Source organism: Polypterus senegalus, chromosome 6, assembly GCF_016835505.1.
Source record: "Polypterus senegalus isolate Bchr_013 chromosome 6, ASM1683550v1, whole genome shotgun sequence".
In the NCBI taxonomy this organism is placed as follows: domain Eukaryota; kingdom Metazoa; phylum Chordata; class Cladistia; order Polypteriformes; family Polypteridae; genus Polypterus; species Polypterus senegalus.
Window position 1 is genome coordinate 105,001,180 of NC_053159.1, and position 15,233 is coordinate 105,016,412.

The 15,233-nt window shown below is 37.5% G+C and overlaps 1 protein-coding gene across 9 annotated transcripts in view; it reads left to right on the forward strand.

Annotated features, from left to right (window-relative positions):
* Positions 1–15,233, forward strand: part of msi2b (musashi RNA-binding protein 2b) — a 624,668-nt gene that overhangs the window by 520,094 nt on the left and 89,341 nt on the right. The gene's annotated exons all lie outside the window — the stretch shown is intronic.

The following is a 15,233-nucleotide window of genomic DNA, read 5'->3' on the forward strand; positions in this document are numbered from 1 at the left end:
CTCATCCACCTGCATTTCTCTGAGCTTATCACTTAACAGGGATTCCTGGATGGTACTGAAGATACTGGTGGGATCAAAAAACATAATCTTCACAGTGTTGAAAGCTTTGTCCAATTCAGGGCAAGCCTTATGTAGCAGACAAATAATTGCATCCTCCACTCCAGTCTTTGTCTGATAGGCAAGCTGCAGTGGGTCCATGTGGTCTACCATAAGAGGATTCATATTCTTAAATGTCTTCATTGTGTGAGACATTAGTTTATTTATTAAGCAATCTAAAATCTAAACTTGCCCAGCACGACTTGAGTATGCCCAATGATGTACTATCATCCAGTCTTGTAATGGATGCTACTAGGATGGTTTCCAGCTCCTTATGATCACAGACATGCAAAATTGAATGAATCAATTGTAATGGCTGTACGTGTGTAAATACACCAGATGTGACACATGTAAGTATGTCTCATTTTCAGGAATACCATACATTTGTTTGACTTGCAGTATGTGGTCTAGTATGTGCCACAACATGAAACTATCTTTACACATATCCCATGGTCAAATATCCTCTGCAAAAGCATTTAAGCTCTGTTGAAACCAGCAGCTCAAGCATGACGAACAGAGTTAATGGCTTTAGAAAGTACAGACAGACCCTAACAGATTTTAAAACAGAAATTGAAATTAAAAAGAAAAATAGCCCTTTATGGTGCTTACTAATAAAAATAAAATATACCATAATATTAAATGGTGCTTTAATGCAAAACCAAGTCAAAAAATAAGACCTGTTCACAACTGTAGTCCAGAATTGCAAACATCAGTGGGGCAAAAGAAATACACACACAAAAAGACACCTCTGGTGGATTTGTCAGCATCCAATATAATAAAACACATAGGCAAGAGATTAGCATATACTGTATATATAAACATTTATTTTGTAGTTAATTTAGTTTTCTTTAATTGTTGATACCAAAATAATAGCAGGAGAGTGTTGTACCGTGTTAGCCATAGATTGATACAGGAGAAAGTAGGGTAAAATGACACCTTTTATTGGCTAACTAAATAGATTACAAATTCAAGCTTTTGAGCTGCCACGAAAGCTTGCATCCAATGCCAAAATAAGTCCGATTTTTAGTGTGCATGGCAAACAAAAGAGCATGTTTAGTTGGTAGTTCATGTAACCCATATGAAAGCTGCAGTAATGTACAACTGTAAACCTGTAAGAAGAATACATTAAAGGAAATAGTGATTCAGTGAGTTGTTTTATTTCATCACTTATCACACAAAAGCTTTATACATTCTGTACAAAGTAAACAAAATGCATGCAGGCTTGTCAGCACTCTTTACAGTAGGACAGTTCAACTGGCAGTCTGAGACATATTTATTTTTGCTACACAGAATGCCAACATTACTTTAAATGATTGGCACACAAAATATAAAAGTTTGTTTGAAATTCACTTTACACTTAATGTGGGCAGAATGCAGTACAACAAAGAAATTGAAAACTGAAAAGGAAGTGGAGGTGAATGAAAATAGAGAATCAACTGCTTCTCATTTCCTCCAGGTGGTCACTTAGTAAATACTTAGTTAAAAAAAAAAAGAAAAACTATTGCAGCCTCAAAAAAAGGAGATTATTGTTGATATGCCTAGTATTATAAGTAACTACACTGAAATAATCTAATTCATTAAAGCTGCAATCCAACCTTTGTAACAAGTCCATCAAAGTATTATTAAGAAAATCTTTATTTTTTTAAAATGTTTTCATTGTTACTCTCGTGGGAAAATTTAATTTAATAAAATAAACCTCTCCATACATTTTTCTCATTGAATTATTTACGAGCCTGAATGTCATTACTCCTTGAACCCAATATGCAGCTTTTAAGGCAGAGCTTGGGTAGGCACTCATAGGCTAACACTGAAGGGATTCCCATGAATCATTATGAGTGCCTAAGTAACATGAAGTCTTTACCTGTACAACAGTGTTCGACATGTTGAAGAAACCAGAAGACTTCTTTACAAGATTTAGTCACAAATGTACTTGAATGTTTTGACCGTTTGAGCAAACTTCTAATTTTGAACATAATGTTCAAGCATTCAGTAAGCTCTGCTTAATATTTTCTTGTTGTCATATTTTTAAACAACAAAAAGCAACAGAAAACCTTTATGTGGTTTCCCTTTGATTTTTTTTCTTTTTAAAGCTTTTAAAGTTAGTAGACTTACCTTGTTTATCTTTCATCCTATAAGAGTAAGCAACTGATAAAAAGACTAATGTGGCACATGTGTAGGTCACTTTAAGGTGACGCTTCACAGTAAACAATTTTGGTCATAGTTCACTTACTTTGCCACTATCTGTTACTTCAGTAAAAGCCAATTGTAGACAGATGACAGAACACTGGTTCCCTTGGTAACAGACTTAACTAAAACTGTATTTTATATATTTTTTTTAATATGGTAGTATAAGACAATTTTTAAAAATTTTCTCAGAGCAATATGAAACAGTTGATATTTTAGCAAACTTGAAGTAACCTTATACAGTACCAAACCCCAAAGTGTGATCATTTTAAGGAACATATGCTAAGGTACAGGGTAGGTAGATTGGCGACTTCATACTGTCAGTGTAGTTTGTCATGGACTGGCGTCCCATCCAGAGTTTATCACTCTCCTTATACCTGATGTGGCCTTGCAAAATGGATGGATGTATTGGAGTATGCAGTTCCTTATGTAACTAATTGAGTCTTCTAGTAAAGTAACAAGAAGGCATAAAATCTCTTTAAGACAGTAGCATTTACTAACTGCATTTGTCAATATGCATCATGGTAGAGCAGCCCTCATCTTTTTGATATTTACTGTAGATGCCATTTGTTATTAAAGAATGAACTCAGTGTAATTTTATTGTTATTGTATTTTTAAAAAGGGCTACACGGTTCTAAATGGCGAAGCTAAATAGCAGTACTGCCTATGGGAACTTGTATTGCTTAACACTGATTAAAGCAACCAGAATATGTTCTTGAGGACTTTTGTAGCCATTATTCTTTAATATTTAATGAAGACAGGACAATAAAGCAGGTATATTTTTGTGACAGCTGAAGCTAAAAGGTTATTCAGATCCTTATAATTGAATTCTTTTTTTCTGAAATTAAATTAGACAACCATCCATCCACCTATCCATTTTCTGAATATAATTTGTCCATTAAACGGTCTCAGGTGAATGAAACATTAAAGTCTGAAAACAAGAATTCTTTTGCTGGACATGTTTTCCCTGATGAATCCTCAGAGTTAAAGGATGCCTTGGTGTTTCAAACAGCCCAAGCAAATATTTCCTTTTTCATTGTAATTGTTGTTTTAGTTTTTTTCCATGGCTTACAAAATAATTCCTGAAGTCAGTAGTCAGTTTTGATTAATAAGGTAAACAAATTATTTGTACCAGTCCACTATTTCTGGTTCTGAACATTTGAGACTTCCTCAGTGTTACATTTCGAGAAGCTGTGAATTTGTACTTAGCATGCATTTGTTACTGTAGGTATTGTCCCAATTGAAGCATTTTGCACTTTTTATTTTGCTTGTTTTTCCTTTAGAGATTTTTTTTATAGTTACATAAAGTTCAAGAAATAACTTAATGCATGTTTTTATGGTGGAGTTCCATTCAAGTAAATCCATCCATCCATCTATCTATTTTCCAACCCGCTGAACCCGAACACAGGGTCACGGGGGTCTGCTGGAGCCAATCCCAGCCAACACAGGAACCAATCCCGGGCAGGGTGCCAACCCACCGCAGGACACACACAAACACACCCACACACCAAGCACACACTAGGGCCAATTTAGAATCGCCAATCCACCTAACCGGCATGTCTTTGGACTGTGGAAGGAAACCCACGCAGACACGGGGAGAACATGCAAACTCCACGCAGGGAGGACCCAGGTAGTGAACCCGGGTCTCCTAACTGTGAGGCAGTAGTGCTACCACTGCGCCACCGTGCCGCCCTTCAAGTAAATCCTTCTAGATGTATAGGAAGATTTGACCGTTAAATCATTCTTTTAAATATTCTGCTGCCAATGACCATTTTCTAACTTTTAGAATAAATTGCTGTCAGCTGTCTGATAGCAAGGAAGGGCAAAAGATTCAAGGTTCAGTTTCGGCTGGTATGAAGAGAAGGTTTACTCACCTGTAAATCAGTTTCTTCCTGCTTGGATAAACCTCACATCTCAATTCCCACCTTCCTACCCCACATTAATTCGATTTTCTCAAACAGACAGTGACAGAGTGTGGGAAGCATATATAATGGCAGACTTGACCATGGAAGAGGAATGCTGGAATTTACCACCTGAGAAAAGTCCATAGACGCATGTTACTACTCACATCTCCTGTCAGCTGTCTAAGAGCCAAGAAGACAAGGATCTCTGAGTGCATAAAAATACACTTCAAGCTTGATAGGCAAACAATGCAACAGCAAGGAAGAACACGTACACTGTATGCAGCAGCAGTGATGTGGGCTCAGTTAGCACTTATCACATTAACAGATGTATACACGACATGCCAACTGTGACCTCCCAAACATTTGTAAACCACTAGAAATGGCCTCACTGTGTACTGCAGACTAGAATTACTTTGGATTATTTTGCACCAAAACGAGTCTTACCAAAGTACCTCAAATATTGGTAACAGTGTCAAATAAGAGGGTGTTTTAAAACATTTTGGGTTTGTATGGTTTTTTTTTTTTGTTACTAAATATTGGAATATGCAAATTCCATCAGATTTTACAATAGATGGAGTCAATCGAGAGCACACAATCAAATTGGCAGTGACAGAATGAGGGAAGTGAGGTCTGTACTCCATAACATGGAGTTGGGCTATTTAAGGGGGATGAGGTGCCGTGCCACCTGACAAAAGTCTACAAGTGCGTACTCGTGTTCCACATATCCTGAAACTAGGAAATGCTGCTCATGCAAGGTTCAGGCTAAGCTAGCAAGAGTTCTTTGTTCATTGTCATAGGAGGACAGGCTTCATTGTAAATTTACAAATGATATAATGATTAATTTTCTTTGTTGTCACTTTTGTTTTATTTACACAAAATAGTGGTACAGCCTATGCAAACTGCTGCTAGATGGTTAATAGCTGCAGCATATAACATTCAGCTGACACAGGCCACCTCCACTACAATAGCTTACTGTATATTCTTTCCATATGGTGTTGAGATTGAGAGCCTGCACTGAAAGAGTACGTTGCCGCACCGACCACACGACAAAACCACCTCAGGACCCGAGCTCAGCTGTGCAACAAGGTTTTCAAATGAATGCCTAACTCTCCGTTGCAGAAGAAATTCTTGGTATGTAATACACTTACATACTGTTGAACTGATGCTATTAAGGAAAATGTGGTTAGACTGAATGGGAAAGCAATGTGGAAACAAGTAACAAAAAAAAAAGCTGATAAAGAATTATGAAATAGTGATCCCTTGATTACCCCAACTGGTGTAACGTCAGTGAACCCGGGTCAACGATAGTCATAGACCGAGATAGACTAGGCAATAAGGACACAAAACAACAAGAGGTGCAAAGCGCACCTCGTTTTTTAATCTCACTATTCAGAAAGTGCAGTGTCAAATTCTTTAAATAAATACATAAATGCTCTGTTAAGAAGTTCAAAAAGTCAAAATGCTTGATAAAATTCCAAATCGTTAAAATTCAATTATGCAATGTAATCCTGAATCGGGTTTACTTTTAAGTTCACACTCTTCAAGCTCAGCACGTCTTACTCTCTCATCTTCCCAACTCACCCTTCTGGACTTCTCAGCTGGCAGAGATGGCAGCAGCTGCCTTCCCTTTCCAAAATGCTTGAATCCAAACCTCCATCGTCCTGCCATCTATCTGTGGGCCACCAGGGCCCGTTGAGCCCCTGATCACTCCCTGCTGCCCCTTGTTGCTCATCAGTCACTAAATGCCCCTAGAGTGCCATTCCCCTCGCTCCCTCATGGAGCCACTGACCACCTATCTTCTCCCAATTCTGCCTTTCTCGCTCTCTTCCATTCACCATTCCTCTTCTCTAACCCACACCGACTCCCTTTCTGCCTTCCTGTTTGGTGTAATGCTCCAATTACTACCCACAGAGTGCTGATGTGGAACGTTGCAAGAAGTCACATCACCTTCACAGCAAACACCCCATGGCCGTCCAGCTCCACAGCCGCACGTGCACCCCCAGAGAGGTCCAGACATACAATTTTATTTTAAACAACCTGGCACTGCCATAGACCCCTTATATGCAGCACAAATGTTTATGCAAAATGTTCCTTTTACATGTTTCCAACAGTACCCCTGTGTTTCCGTTGAACTCATTTTAAAGTAGCAGCCTGGATCCACTGTCCTAATTCCTTTTAAAATGTTAAAAACTTCAATTATGTCAAATCTTCTTTTGCTTAAAACTAAAAAGGTTCAGCTCCTTCAATGTCTCCTCATACTGCTTATACCTCTTAGTCCCGTAATCAGTCGCATTGCTCTTCTCTTTACTTTTTCCGTAACTGCTGAGTCCTTTTTTATTCATTAAAAATAGTTGGTAAAAACAAGATTTTAGACGCCAATCAAATCTTTGGTCCTTTGTTCCTGCTACTGTCCTCATGGTAACATCCCAAATAATTGCAGTAGCTGGTTTAATCATCCTTCCTTGAAGCTTTATAGTTTCCATACAGCTGGAGTTGACTAAGAACTCCAGATAAAGAGCCATGGAGCAAGCAAAGTGATGACTTGTTAATACTAAAACTGGTTATCAGTAGCGCAGAGTCAAGAAAAATGAAACTCATCACTTTGTTTATATTCACACATGTTTTTGACTGAGCGGGTCTCAGTACTGATGGTCATCACACAGCACAATGGAATTCATCCCCTTATTATAGTGCCTTATCAAAATACCATTGAGCAGCACAAAACACCAAAACAAGTTGCATCTGACCACATTCTGTATAGGAAGCAGATCCATTATGTGCATTTTAATAGAATTTTATAGTTTTGCAAAAAAAAAAAACTCTGTTCTGAGTGTAATGTGCTGTACTGTTCATATATATGTAATATAGACCGGGGGTCGCCAACTTCGGTCCTGGAGGACCACCATGGCTGCAGGTTTTCATTCTAACCCTTTTCTTAATGAGTGACCTGTTTTTGCTGCTAATTAACTTGTATTGAACTAATTGTAATTGAATTGCTTTTCAAGACTCAGACCCCCTTAATTGTTTCTTTTTCCTTAATTAGCAGCCAAACAATAATGAGATACAAAATGCGCCAAAACAACTGGTGTCCATCAAACAATATCTGAAAATAAAGAACGGTGAAGGTCTCAGGAATGTTGATCTGCTCAGGTCCTCAAAACATTTTCACAGTGCTCTTAGAAAAGAGAAAATGAACAGTTTTGTAAATGTCTGCTAATGCACCATTAGAGCAGCAACAAGCCATGGAATTAAAGAACAGGTTTAATTAACGACAAGAATCGGCTCCTAATTAAGCAGCTGGTTGGAGTGAAACTGGTTGGAGTTTGAGGCCCTGACTTAGTTGGTCTTCTTTTGGCTCCCTCACTTCACATTTCATTTCTCTTTGGGTGCCATTTAAGGAAAGGAATGAAGAAATTCAGCGGAACAAATCTTACTGTAAAAGAGAAGTCAATTAAAATGAATTCACAAGAAGTTAATTAGCAGCACAGGCAGGGCACTCATTAAAAAAAGGGTAAGAATGAAAACCTGCAGCCACGTTGGTCCTCTAGGACCGGAGTTGGTGACCCCTGATTTAGAATAATCATATATTGTAAATCCACAAAAGCTTCTGCTGAAAGAAGACATATAGAATTACCTTTACCCCCCGCCTTATTAGTTTTATACAACTACATTTACGAAAAGTACAGTACAGCAAAAACAATCATACAATAAGTAAAGGAGTATTATATATTCAAATTGGGCAGCACGGTGGCGCAGTGGGTAGTGCTGCTGCCTCGCAGTTAGGAGACTCGGGTTCACTTCCTGGGTCCTCCATGCGTGGAGTTTGCATGTTCTCCCTGTGTCTGCGCAGGTTTCCTCCCACAGTCCAAAGACATGCAGGTTAGGTGCATTGGCGATCCTAAATTGTCCGTCGTGTGTGCTTGGTGCGTGTGTGTGATGTTTGCTGCGGTGGCCTGGCGCCCTGCCCAGGATTTGCTCCTGCCTTGCGCCATGTGTCGGCTGGGATTGGCTCCAGCAGACCCCCGTGATATAGCGGGTTGGATAATGGATGGATGGATACATTCAAATTCAGTTTCAGCACCATAACCAAATCAAACTTTAGATCTGTAAAATTAGATAACCCTTTATATGAGTGTCACTTCAGGGTACTGAAGCACGCAGAGGGTTAAAAGATACTCTTAATAAAGAAATTAATCTTCATTTGTAGTATTTAAATGATGCGGCTGTCAAGATTTGATGACATCATGTGAAAAAAGTGAGCACTAGCATTACATCAGTGGTTAGACGGCACAAATCTGCCACTATAGTGAAACATCTTGTTCAGTCATTGAGCTGCATCCCTTAATTTTAAAACTGTTGTCCGAAAATAAAAGCGTGATGTGCCAAAAACTACGCTAGGCTGAGTACTGTTATTGCTCTCCAGGCTAACATAGTGGGATGAGGTCACGTTTCAGAGGTAACTCTCAGAAGGGAAGAAATGTATTAACTGCTTGCACTGTGACTCTCTTTTTGTTACATATCCATTGAGACGGAAAGTGAAAATGATTCATCTGTACATATATGAAGATACATGTCCATCTTTAAAACTAAAATATTCCATAGTTGTTTATTGTAAAGGCCGTAGCACCTTTTTTCTAACCTTTGAGCTAATTTAATAATTGATAAATCAAATATACAAGTATGTGTATACACACTGTACTTAATAAAATTTACAGAATATAACATCCTGAAAGCCTTATATTCTTAAACTTACTTTAAATTTCATTTCAAAATATTGTTTTCAGTTATACTTTCTTATTTTTCTGTAGGGCTACATTTGCATTATACAAAAGGTTTAAATATACAGTATATGATGCAATCTGCATTTTTACTTCTTCTGTGTTTTCATGACTGTTGCCCGCATTTGCTGAGTACCTCTTTTAAAAATTAAAATATAAATTGTTTGTAGGGTTAAATGTTTTGTACAGCAAGTTGTTCCAGTATGTTCTGTGGAGCCATTTAAGGAGAATATTTCCTTACCTGACACTAGATGGCAATGTAATTTTATAGTAAATTTCACATATCTAAAATAATTTTTTTTTTCTTGTTATTATGTGAATTTATTAAAGCATATAAAATATGTTTTTATTTGAAATCTGTGAAGACCTAGGTAATCCAGTAGTAAAAGTTTATCTCTGGCAGTTTTCACGCTTAGCAATGTGTGGAGTTGGGAAGATGGCCTGTCATCACATGCAGTTGCTGACACACTTCACTACATATTCCTCCATTTGTTGTCTGCCAGGGCCTGTTTTCATCAGCCATAAATGCTCTAAATTACAATATCCAACCTCTAAAAATAATCTGAAAATGTTTAAACATGTATTTGAATTGATTTGATATGGATGTGAAATATAAATTGTATTCACCAGATGGGTCCTCTTCTGGACAGTGGAGTTAAAGACATTTAAAAGTTTTACATTAGTTGTATACTATTTACACACAACACAGTTCGCAGCAATCATGCAGCTTATTTGGGTCTTTAAAGTTCTCACTTGTGTGGTTTGTTGGATGCTGTAAAACAACACAGAGTTGCAGGTTTTTAGAGCTGCAGCTTTTCAACAGTGAAAATTTTAAATATTAGAATTAACAGAAACAAAACTAAGGATATTTGACCTTGGTAATTTGGTGTGATTGGGTAGAAATAGATGAAATGACCTACATTTCTGTATTATATAAATACATTCAGAAGCAATCTGTGTCCTTTATAACAATTATTTTAGTTCATAAACTAAGATAGGTGCAGTGCTGCCTTACAGTCTCAGAGGTTTAATGGTGGCCCAGCTTCAAGGTCTTTGGAGTTTCTGGTGAACTTCCTTTGGAAATTTTGTTGTTTTACATTCCAGTGACACGCATTTTAGCTTAATTGACCTTTATGACCAAGTCTAGGTATTCAATGTGAGTCTTCTGTAATAGATTAATATTGGTTTGTGACTTATGAGTGACACAGTTCCCTGCAGAACTGAAAAGTAGACAGCAGGTTAAAAAAACAGTAGAGCAAACGAAATTAAGCGACAGTCGCATCTGAACTTTCACTCTGGCTTCAAAAGCTTGTAATGCTCAGCATTATAAATTCTTGATGTGTGTCTAGGAAGTTCTTTCATTTCTAGAGGCAGATAAAGACTTTCATGTAGTACACCATTCTTTACGCATTCTTTATTCATTCACTTTAATATGTCTCATTGATTTTACTGTTTACCGCTATTTCTACAGTGTTTTTACAGGTTTTGTTCTGTAAGTACAGTAGGTTGGTTTAGCATTTTATAAAAATAGGGATTAATTATGCCTTTAAACTTGTCACTATACTTGTGAGGTTGCTAAAAGTATTACCATGATTTTCCTGTATAGTAACATGCTTCGACTTCCATGATTCCCTCAAGGGCAAAAACAAAATCTGGTGTTCTAAGACCCCCTTCCCTTTTCTTTGCAAGTCTTATTTTTTAAGATTGTATTTTAACAGAATTTGTTAAAGGAAAAAATCTAATTCAAACAGTCCATTTCTAAATAAATGTGTAAATAATTCCCTAAACCCAGAAAACTTTACCTTCCACAAATGTCTTTCTTGTTTCAATTTACTTACGTATTTTGGTATCTGAACATACAGTATATACAAAACGAGCCGTCTCCTTGATTCCTGGCTGGGGTGCTTTCAGAGTTTGTAAGTCATCCCCATTTTCTTAAAGGTTTTGTCCCAAAGTTTAATAAAGATCTATCTATCTATCTATCTATCTATCTATCTATCTATCTATCTATCTATCATTGAAGCATTTATAGTTCGGGTGATTTCATCACTGGCACACTGGCACACTCTCCGTTGTAAGTAGGCTACCTTATGCCCAGATACTGCTGGTACAGGCAGCTCCCTATAAACGTAAAATGGATTCCGAATGGGTTCACTAAATGAGTTATTGGACATATACTGTCAGTAAATAAATATTTCAAGCTGTTTTAGTTTTTGTCTTACTGTATAGACTGATCACAATTGCAGCTGAGGCACTATACTAAAATTATAAATGAAGGTTATATGCAACAATAAGTGCACTTTCTGTTAATTGTCATTCATAGATGCCAAAGACGTTGCTCATCAGATAGTGACCAGGCTTAAGCAGGCCTCTCTCTTTCTCCACTTCCCCTGCAAGCATTTTATATGGGCTTATAATAAACTACATTTATGTTTTGAAGGCCCAAAATGCTTCTGGCAGCATTTTTGTGGGTGAGTATAGATTTCTGGGAGAGCAGAAATAGCTGCAAGGGCATCAATAAGGGGCTTCAAGTCTCAGATGCAATTTAATTCCAGTTGCTGTGAATTATGCTTTGCTGTTAAGTTATGGACTTTTTGCCTTTCAGGAATAAGAGAAGCATTTTTCTCTGTTTCACCCTGGTAGCTAGGCAAAGCAGGAAGGATGTTTTACTGTGAGATATGTCAGCAAAATATACTGCATGTGTGATATTGTCTCTTTCTAGAGGACAGCTCTGGCGCCCACTTGTATATGAGTGTGTTTTTTGTTTTTTAGTTAATACAAAACCCGCTTCTAATATGGCATAGTCCAGTTCAGGCTAATATGGGCCCAGAGCCTGCCTCGGCAGCATGTAAAAGAGGAATACAATTGGGATGCTTATAAACTAGTAATTTTGTTTTAAGTAGTAAATTTGTAGGTTATTACAGTGAAGGTGGAGGCAGTAAGGGTTAACTTCATCTTTTGAACTACTGGTTTCATGAACATCATTACACACTGTACATCGTTTGGCCCAAGTGTACATATGTTTTGTTTAGTTCTTAAAAACAGTTGCTAATGAACAAGGTTCAAGTATTAATATCATCTTGACTGAACTCATGTCCATGTATCGCACAGTTGAAAGTAGATGCAGCTCTTTCAACTCAAATTCTTTATCAGAAATAACTTGCTCATCCAGTTCAGGATTGCGGGATTTAGTGTCTCAGAAAAGGACAAAAAACAATATGAATATCTCAGACTTTTCATTATGAGTATACAAATTGACATACGAGTTGTAGTCCGATCAACACTTGAGATGCCTAAACGAGCCTCTGTCTAAGACGTAAGTTGCAATGGACACTAAGACTGACCTGAATGGCCCTGCTCCACTTTTTTGTCCACCAACAAATGGTGTGTTTTTCTTTTTTTTTTTTTGTATTTTTAGTTTTTGCGCTTCTCCTCTCACAAAAGGGCCTGTGAGCTACTAGGATAAGTCAGTTCACCTGTTCACCCCACTGTTAAACTCTGCTCAGCAAACCGTGAAATTAACAAAGACGCTCAGTCAAAATGTTGTTCCCTTAAAATGAGTTTGTAGCGACAGATGATTTTCTGATTGTTTGAACTTGCTTCTAATTTAAGATTAGCAGGATCTTCTGAAGTGTGTCTGCAGCAAGTTGTTGTTTGTAGTAGTTTAATTTTAATTAGACTTTTAGCAGCTACCACTCCCTTGAGGAAGCAGAAATCACCTGCAGTCTTTTATCTGCAAGTTGATTAACTTTGTGGAAACTCTGCATTTGATTTTTGTAGACCTGATCATACTGTAAAAGTTCACTTTGTTTTTTATAATCTTGGATCTTGATTATGTCATTGCTAGATGTGATGTAAATCTGCAGGTGGACTTTACTTGCCATTATTCTCTACTACTACTTGTCTAGTAAAATGCCTTGAGAGCCTAACAAGTCCACCTCTTTGTTTGCCCCCTGCTCTCCTCTGCCTTTCGTCTTAGTTCACCCTGCATCACTTTTCCTCTCAGTTAGCTGCCCTCATTTAAACAACTAGCAAACGCAGAACCGCTCTTCTGCCAGGTGTGAATTGTGTGTACATTTCACCTTCAATGTCTGAGAATTAGAAATGAATACAAGTCTGCAAATGTTTTCCCTGCAATTATGGGCAGAACCCTGGTGATTTCTTTTAGGCCACCTTCAGGAAGTCAGTGGTGTAGACGTGATTCTGAAATACAGTAATTTTCACATTAGTTAACATTTTTGGCGTAGATATTTCTAGTTAGATCAGATTAAAATAAACAAGGCATAAACAATCCAACTTCTGTTGTCCACTTAGTAGTGCTTATTCTTCAGATTAACATATTTAGCTTCCACCATAGTGAAGGGGCTGATGGCTAATTCCTTACACTTGGCTTTTACTTGATTCTAGTAAAATTAGACTGATTAGGCAAGATTTGATGCCTGCTATCTGGGCCAGTATGGTACATTTAAATGCTTTTTGTCTCGGTGTTAATAAAATTTCAAAATACTGTAAGTCCTTGTTACTTAGAATTAAAGCCTTCAGCACAGGTCTTAAATATCTTTGCAGCCTTGCATCAAACTAAAAAATAAACCACAGGTCCTCAGATAGCAGGGTGGTGGAATTAAAAGAGCATGCAGCAAAGACTAATGAACCCCACAGTTCAGCTTTTCTAGAACTCTTCTCCATAGGAGATTAATCCCCCTTTTACTCCCCACTGAAAGCCTCGACATTCACCAAGCAAGCTCAGCCATAGTCCTGCACAGCCCTTCTCAGTCATTTTGAGGCAACTTCAAACAGTTGTTTCATCTGCTTTTACAAAACCATGTGACCGGCATCTTTCAGAGCAGGTGACAGCCTAGTCACTCACTAGGCCGCTTTTAAAGCTGTGCTTTGTGTGGCTTCAGGGCAAACATCTCATATACAGAATGGTATTTGAGCACAGCAGAGTCCACCTTAGTCAAGATGCAAAGCAGCCCCATCTCACCATCCGATTAGTCTTGGGCCAGTGTTCTCCAGAGCAGCATGGGAGCCTCCTGTTGAGACCGTATTCTTGTATCCATAAGTGCAAGTTATATTCTGATTTTTCACATTTCTTCCCAGTGACTACTGGCTATGTTAGAACAGATAATGATTTAGTGTATATGACATAGCAGTGCTACCTACTACATAAAAATCAGAGTTTGCTAACGAAGATGCTACAATAACTTTCCATGGGGCATAGAACTCAATTTGAAAGTTGATTGTAAGGAATAATTATTTAACTTTTTTTCTACACAGTACTTCATGTTTCTGAACATATGATACTGTATGTTTTCTTCATTACTTTTATTTTTACCAACTTCAGAAAGGTTGTACTTTTTCCATTAGCCAGTGGAATGTTTGTGTTTTTTTTTTTTTATTTCTATAGTTTTATGAACATTATTCAATTCTGACAGGCAGTAAGAGTCACAATGTGCAAGTGCTACACACAGTCCAAAGTACTCTTGACTAGTTTGGTCACCTGCTCTTTCTATTACTGCCGCCTTTAGTTCATCTTAAAGTCCTTTAATTTACTTTTTTTTTTTTTTAAAGCTTTGATTCAAAGAAATATAAACAACACCATCAGAAATATAAATGTGGGTACGATTTATTTTAAGTTTGCAAACTGTTCATTTATCCATATCAGTGCAGTTGTATCACATGATTTCTTTTATAATGACTCTTTGATGATAACGCTGATGATAAAGTGGGCAGAGGTAACAAATAGATGTATTGATTGCTGTATATAAATCCACAATTATTTAGTTTTGTGTCTGTCCACAACAGTTACTCCGTCCCGCCAGCAGGTGGTGCACCCCATTAGCTGTACGACGTACAGTACACTGGATTCCTAGTCGATGTTTTTACACCGTGTCTTTACACCTGTAGATGGCCATGTGCATGTTTGTATGTATAAAGTTTTATTGTGAAAATCTTCAAAGGAAATTGCTGTGAGGAATGAGGATGCAGTACATTGCTTTTGCAGCTTCTGCTATGGGTAACATTTCTCTCAGTTAAGGGAAAGGCTAAAAATAAGATCCTGTTTTATCTGGATGAGCAATTCATCTGGCATTTAGTTAGAATTAATTTGCATCTCATTCTGATCTTCTGTTCCTGCAGCAAGTGTCTGTTATTCCCTGTGTTATTCAGTATCCATTAGACAGAGCTAATATTCAGTATATATTTATATATGTAACAGGACAGAATGCGTCAAGGGAGTCGCAACTTTAAAATTGTGTGTTTGTTATACAAA